This window comes from Sorex fumeus, unplaced genomic scaffold (genome assembly GCF_029834395.1).
Source record: "Sorex fumeus unplaced genomic scaffold, SorFum_2.1 ptg000006l, whole genome shotgun sequence".
NCBI lineage: Eukaryota > Metazoa > Chordata > Mammalia > Eulipotyphla > Soricidae > Sorex > Sorex fumeus.
Window position 1 is genome coordinate 59,210,963 of NW_026606063.1, and position 7,554 is coordinate 59,218,516.

The window sequence follows — 7,554 nt, forward strand, 5'->3', positions numbered from 1 at the left end:
TTGGGCTACACTATTACGTGACAGGGACAAATTGAGACATTACTGGCGCCTGCTCAATCAAATTGATGAACAATGTATGACAGGTGATACAGGTGATTATATATATATAAAATCATATAATTTCATTTATTATGTGATTAATTACATAATACATAAAATATATGATTAATAAACAAAATAATAATAAAGAATGTTTGCTTTTATTTATGCTATATAAGAAGAATGAATAAATAAAGTAATACCAGGAGGAGAGATGACTCCCCTCAGGACTGGTGGTCAGAAAGTGTTCCCGAGAATGGACGTTTGAGTTGAGACTGCAAATGCATTGTGGTCACAGTGCCATGCAGAGTAAGTTTGAGATTGTCAGCAATAACTACAGATTTGAAGAAGTGAGAAGCATCCCCTTCCTTTTTCTCTGCTGGTGCTGTGATGACCAGGGGTGGTATACATTCTTGGTTGTCATATTTTCTGGAGCCACATTCTTTTCGCTGAATGTTTGTGCAACATGCCACATGCTCACCAAATGTGGTAACTTTTTAAAAACAATTTGTCTATATAATTTTTTTGAGGATCTGACTATTTGCTGAAGTTTGTGTTTTACTAGGTGACTGGTACATTTAAATGTCATATAAATGCACCTGGGTCTTTCTCTCTACATTCTATGCATATCAGAACTTTAAAAGAATTATTAAAGCTTATTTTACATGGTTATTATAGTTTTAAAATTTATGGTTTTGATGTATACAGTTACTGCAACTTACCATTACCAAAATGCCCAAGACCATCCACCATTGTCCTTATGTCACTTCTAGTCCATGACTTCATGCCATCTACAATTCCTCTCACTGTGCAGTAATCTCAGTTTTGTAATCCAAGGGTTTGTCATCATTTGATACTACAAATTCTCTTGTTTGAACATATTCAAGAATTATTTTATATGACCTCAGTATAAAAGGACAGACTGAAAGAGTGTACTGGAAGGCCTCTGACTCATCTCCTTGACCAGGTCCTCAGAGAACTAAGTTGTCCTGTTAGGACTGGGAAGATACTGGGAATATGTAGAAGGAATACTTTGATATTTGCCCATTTTCAGACATGTTTAATTACCAGGTGCAGGGACTTGCATTTGATGGACAGGTTTATGAAATCAGAACAGAGCATCAAAAGGAAATGACAATGCTGTCCATCCCAGGTGACCAGCACCATACTCACCCACACTTTGTGGGCAAACCCCAGCAGTGGCCACCAGGGAACTGTGAAAGAATGAAGTTGGAAGTGTGTGGCATCCTACCTCTCTGGATGGAAGGGATAGCTGAGATGACAGAGGCTTCCAAAAATAGCTTGCAATAGGGAGATGTGGGAAAGTCATTATTTATAGACCACAACCGAAGTGTGCATGGAAAGATGCTTTCCTGGGAGTGGAGTGATAGCACAGCCAGTAGAGCATTTGCCTTGCACGCAGCTGACCTGGGCCCAAATCCCAGCATCCAATATGGTCCCTCGATTCCCCGAGCCAGGAGTAACCCCTGTGCATCGCCAGGTGTGACCCAAAATTTAAAAAAAGATGCTTCCTGAGGATTATGGTTTTTTTCTCAGTTGTCAGTATGTTGAGACTGATGCTTCAAGAGAGGTAGAAGAAATGGCAGGGTAATGAGAGAAGCAAATTAACCACTCATCACAAGATGTCATAACAATCTGTGTGGTCAGGGCAGGGTTTAACTTCAGTCTTTAGAAATTAATCTTAAAGAATATTTAGCTCCCTCTAAATCTGTGAGTTTCAACCTTTCCCCAATCTTGTTTCCTTCCTGTGACCTCTTATCCTACTGGTTGGCTCCTAGGTCTCCTGCTGTGCTCCCATGCCTGCTTTGCATAGTTTTCATCTGTGATCCCCTTAGAATATTCTGGGGCTGACTATGTGCCATAGGGCCACTGGTGGAGACACACTGCTCTAATTTAGTATTTAAATGCAACTAGCACACAAACCACTCATGTTTGTTTAGTTTTGCTTTTAATAAGAGAGAAGGACTTAAGATATAAGACATAAAAGCAAGTCACACACACAGAAGACGGACCAGACTAGACCATGACACACCAACCACCAATGTTGAGGCCCTTAGAGTTCATGACAATTAGACCCATCCCAGGATACAAGCCTTTGCCTGCATGCAAGCTGCAGGCAGTGGAGAGCAGATATCAGTGCCGGAGGGGGGTGAGTCCTGCTTTTCTTTGTCTGTGTCATTTTCGATCAAGTGTGTCATAGCGCTTCCTGTTTCATCTCCCAGTTATTCTGAAACAAAAACATGCATAAAAAAAACACAGGTCACTGCCAACCGCATTGAGAGACATCCAGTACCTAGAAACCAAAAAAGGGAATAAAATCATTATTGCTACTGTAAACTGGGACTCAGATTGATGAGCCTCTATTCAAATAGCCATCCATAAAAGTTGAGGATGATGACGGGGGGAGGGGAAGCGCATCTGTTTAAAAATAATTCGCCAGAGACTGAAAAGGCAGATGTTCCCAGAAGCCCACTGCCTGTTTACTGAAAAGTTTAAGTCAATCTGACCCTCTCAGTTTGGGGTCTGATCAGTCCACTTTAATGCTCTTGCTGCATGCCTAGCTGAAGATTCATACAAAACAACCTCCATATTTGCTCTGGGGGTGGTCAGAGAACCCCTCCCCCAGTAGTTCAAAGAGCCTTGAAGAGAAGTCACTGGGGAATTCCAGTTCCATGAAGAACGGTGAGGAACGTGATGGTGGAACCTCTGAGGCCCTCTTTCTTCCCATCTCAGAAGAGCTGGCCTCCCAGGTACATAAAAGCAATGTGAGCTGTCAAGCTAGCCCCAAGAAGCCTCAGTAGGTTTACTCAGTAGCCTCAGTAGGTTTATGAGGGAATATAAGATAGAAGGGAGTTAGTGCCCTAGTCCGGCAAGACTCTGAAGGCAGCACAGGGCTGAAATAGCCTCAGAGACTATGAGTCTATGAATTACTCCTTTACCATTTATGATCAGTATGGTCTGACTCCAAAGCAGCACAGGACTTGTCAAAGCTCATTTTCAGTTCTCCTAGACAAGTTGAAAGGATCATTTCAAAGACACAGGAGCAAACTATATGAAAATAAGATAGTGTTTTATCCCACCCCAAATCCATACTATAGCCCAAGTAGAAAGCTTCGCACCAAAACTGAAGTACTATTAAGTCGGAGATGTCTCAGAGACAACCCAGGGAAAAATAAAGCGGATGAAGTCTGCCCACTATTCCTTGTCATAGTCTCTGACCAGACATTTCAGATATAGGAGAAGAAATGGGCTCTTTCTATGTGTACTCAAAGCTTCTATCTCCTCCACATGCAAATTTCCCAAGAAAAGTTCACCAGGAAAACCAGGGGCTTCTGGCATATGTTAATGTTTATTAATGGTATAAAAGTCTCTGGAAAAGGCGAGTGGTGTGTGTAATTTTTTAGAAGCACTCTCCATCCCCTAAAGATTTATTCACAAAGTACACCAGCAAATTTGAAAGATCCTGAACAGTTAGGAACTTTTAGAAAAGTATTTTAAGTTTATTTTGGTCTGCCCTGACATATCTGGGCATAACTTTTTTAAATTTAAAAAAATTTTTTTTTATCCACAACCCACCTTTAACAGTTGAACTCAGCTGAGTCCTACCCAAACCAGGTGGAATCCTTGTCCCAAGGGCTTTCAGTGGTGGAGCTGCTCTTCACAGCAAAGGGTAAAACTTCTCGATCAGTCCAGATGGCATTCTTGTGTTTGGTTTTAAACTCAGCATTTTTTCCCTGTATAGATTTCTTCTATATACCACTTGTATGAATTAGTTTAATTCCTGCCCCACATACTTTCTTCTCAATGGTCTCAATTTGCCAGAGCCTGTGGACACTTTCTGAGAGGTGGTATCTGGCTCAGTGGTTCCTCACACTCTGGTGGAAATTCTATGCAGACAAGTCTGTTGGGAAAGTACTCTTTGCTATTAGAGTTCTATGAGCTAGCATTTTCTATCATGACTTGATATCCAGCATGTGGGCCCAAACTTTCACAAGCTGTGTCTAACTGGGTGTATAGAGAAACAGGAACTAAGAAATGCATCAGTGGCTGACATGGTCAAAGGGGAAACCAAGTTCTTTAGCTTCACCACTGAAATAACTGAAGGCCAGCAACCTTGACTCTTCTCCAGTTATCTTCTGCATGTAAGAAAAAAGCCAAGGTGTTACAGCTTCCACAGGCTTTAAGTATGGCATACCTAATCATGTGGACTTGGACCAAAAGCGCAGAGAGATGGAGGGCCTTAAATGTCAATTATCTAACCCTTGAGTTCACAAGAATGCAGAGGGAAGAAGCTGGTGACCCTCCCAAAGTCACACTGAAAGGAAGCACTGTAGGGACTGAGTCTTGGGTCTCTCCAAAACTCCTCAGATTCTGAATTCCAGTTTTCCTCTGTAAGGCCTGAGCTGACTTGTTTGGCAAAGATGAGTCTTAGCCCGAGTGACTCTATAGACCTGACTGATTAGTTACCATTGAAGAAACCCAAGGTAGCCGATCCAGGAACTTTAAAAGTTTAGACCTTCAATGGTAGCTGCTGCCATTGCATGTCAGGGCACACTGGGTATGGAGACCACCAGGGTCCATCATAATAGCCTTATAGGAGGTTCTGGTCTCACAAGGGACACTCTTGCTTGTGTCTCAGTTAAGTTTGGGGATTCCCAAATCTTTCAAATACCCAAAAGTTCCGATTAAGCCTATGTAACCCAATATGTGACCCAATTCTGCCTTCTCCAGGATCCAAGGAATGGCCTTCAGGTTTTCACATAACACACTGTGAGTACAAGCCCTCATCAGGAAGCTGAATAGGAAGCCCAGCTATGGCCTGGCTTCTGAGGTAGCCCCCAACTCATGCCCTCTCTGTTTCTGATGGCACTCAGAGGAAGGGTTCTGGTATGAGAAATGGAGAAGAGGGAGAAAACAATAATGTCAACAGACACACCTAGACTGGATAGGATACTTTATCCTCAATTGGATCCAAGTCTACCTTCCGGTCAGTAAGCAACAGGGACCATATCCCTCTGTTTTCTGTTGAATCCAGGGTGCTGCCAGCACAGAACTACAAGTTACAGTTGTCTTATACATAAATACATACATATACATATATATACACATATATACATATATACATATACATATACACATACATACATATATATATATATATATATATATATATATATATATATATATATAGAGGCTGGAGCAACAGCACAGCGGGTAGGGTGTTTGCCTCCAATGCAGCATTGCTGACCCGAGTTCAATTCCTGCGCCCCTCTCGGAGAGTCCAGCAAGCTACCAGCTACCGAGAGTATCTCACCCACACAGTAAAGCCTGGCAAGCTATCCATGATGTATTCTATATGCCAAACACAGTTACAAGTCTCACAATGTTGCTGGGCCCGCTCAAGCAAAATCGATGAACAACGGCAGGACAGTGACACTGTGATATAAATATATATATGTATATATATATATATATATATATATATATGTGGGCTGGAGCCATAGCACAGCGGTAGGGCATTTGCCTTGCACGCAGCCAACATGGCTGACCCGAGTTCGATTCCTCCGCCCCTCCCGGAGAGCCCAGCAAGCTACCGAGAGTATCTCGTCCTCACGGCAGAGCTTGGCAAGCTACCCATGATGTATTCGATATGCCAAACACAGTAACAACAAAGTCTCCAATAGAGACGTTACTGGGCCCGCTCGAGCAAATCGATGAACAATGGGAGGAAAGTGAAAGTGATATATATGTATACATATGTGTATACACACACACACACATATATATATGTATATATATATATATATATATATATATATATATATACACACATGCCCCTCGTAGAGGTAAGCTGGTTGGTAGGATGCAAATGGAGAGAGGGGAAATTAGTGGAGGCAAGTGAGCTACTGATGAAGGGGTTGGTATTGAAACAATGTATGCCTGGAATCTAATCATGAATAATTTTGTGATCTAAAATTAAATTAAATTTTAAAATGGCTTTTAAAAGAAAAAATAAGGTGCTGCCAGCACCTTTCACCTGAGAGGCCCCTAGAGACACAGAGCTCAGATGTCCCTGAGATCTCACTCTCATTCTGCCTCTGTCTCCTTGGGTTGAATTTCCACCTTTTTGCAATCTCACAATAGGTGCCTGGGAGAGTAAGATGGGCTCCCCACCATGGCGCTACTCTCTTGGGAGCCCCCTGTGTTTGTTTCTGGAAAGATGAAGCTCAGTGGGGCACATATAGTTCTTTGTATTTTCTGACTAAAGAACTTGTGATATGGGTCCTTGTGTCAATGATTGGGCTTTTTAGCTGCTATAAATGGCAGAGCAGGGGAGAAAGAAACCTATATTTGAGAGGGGCCCTGCCCTGTTGCTGAAGGGAGATCTTATTTCTAGAGCTAAAGCCACATAACTCTCAATAGGCGTGGAACCTTCCTTGAGGGGACCTCCCCTTGAGAGGCAATTTTTGTAAATTGTTCCATGCATCATTACAGACTATACATGGTTCAGTAACACTCTGCGTCCTTGTATACTTCTGTCAGCACAGGACTGACCCCAAATAAAGCCATAGAGCTGCCATTCATTCAGCATGTCCCAGATTCCAGGTGCTTCTCCTGACTTTGGCTCCCAGTGAAGCAATGACCTGATCCTCTTGGGTGGGTTCTATCAGCGCCACCTCTATCCTCTGGGAAGAACCCAAGATAAGGAAGAGTCTCACCATGAGCTGGGAAATGGTGGCACTCAGTTTTCAGTTCAGGAGACTATGAAGTGTTTCTGCCTCCTGGGGAACAGTCTCCTGAACACCCCAGTGATCTGCCTCCTTTTGGTAGAGAATACCCTTAGTTTACACTAAAGGTTGAAAGAGAGGCAAGTGTAGGCAACCTATGATCCCTGCTCCATATTTTCCTGGTCCAGCCTTGCCCACTTTCTTTATCCATAAGCCAAACCCACCTTTCCAAGATCTAAGCATCCAAAACATGTTAGCAAAACTGGTCGCCAGTACGAAACAGCTGCTTTTGCAATGTCCAGGATTCAGGCAGATGCCTTAGCATACTGAGGGACTCCTGTTTTCAAAGGGGCTCTTGAATGTGGAACCCAGGTCTGCCTGGATGCTGGCACCTAGCATCTATTGACACCCCCACTGTAGTGCACTGTACTCCAGTTCCTCACAAGAAGGCTCTCTCCCAAGATGTCCACAATGGAAAGAAAGACTAAGCAGCTCAGATGCATCCTAGATCAGATGGAGTCTTGGAGAATTTCACCAAGTTACTGAGAGACCTGGGCTGGAGCAACAACACAGCGGTAGGGCATTTGCCTTGCACGTAGCCAGCCCAGTCAAGCTGGGTTTGATTCCTCCGCCCCTCTCGGAGACCCCTGCAAGCTACCGAGAGTATCTCTCCCCGATGGCAAAGCCTGGCAAGCTAACTGTGACGTATTCAATATGCCAAACACAGTAACAACAAGTCTCAAAATGGAGACGTGACTGGGCCCGC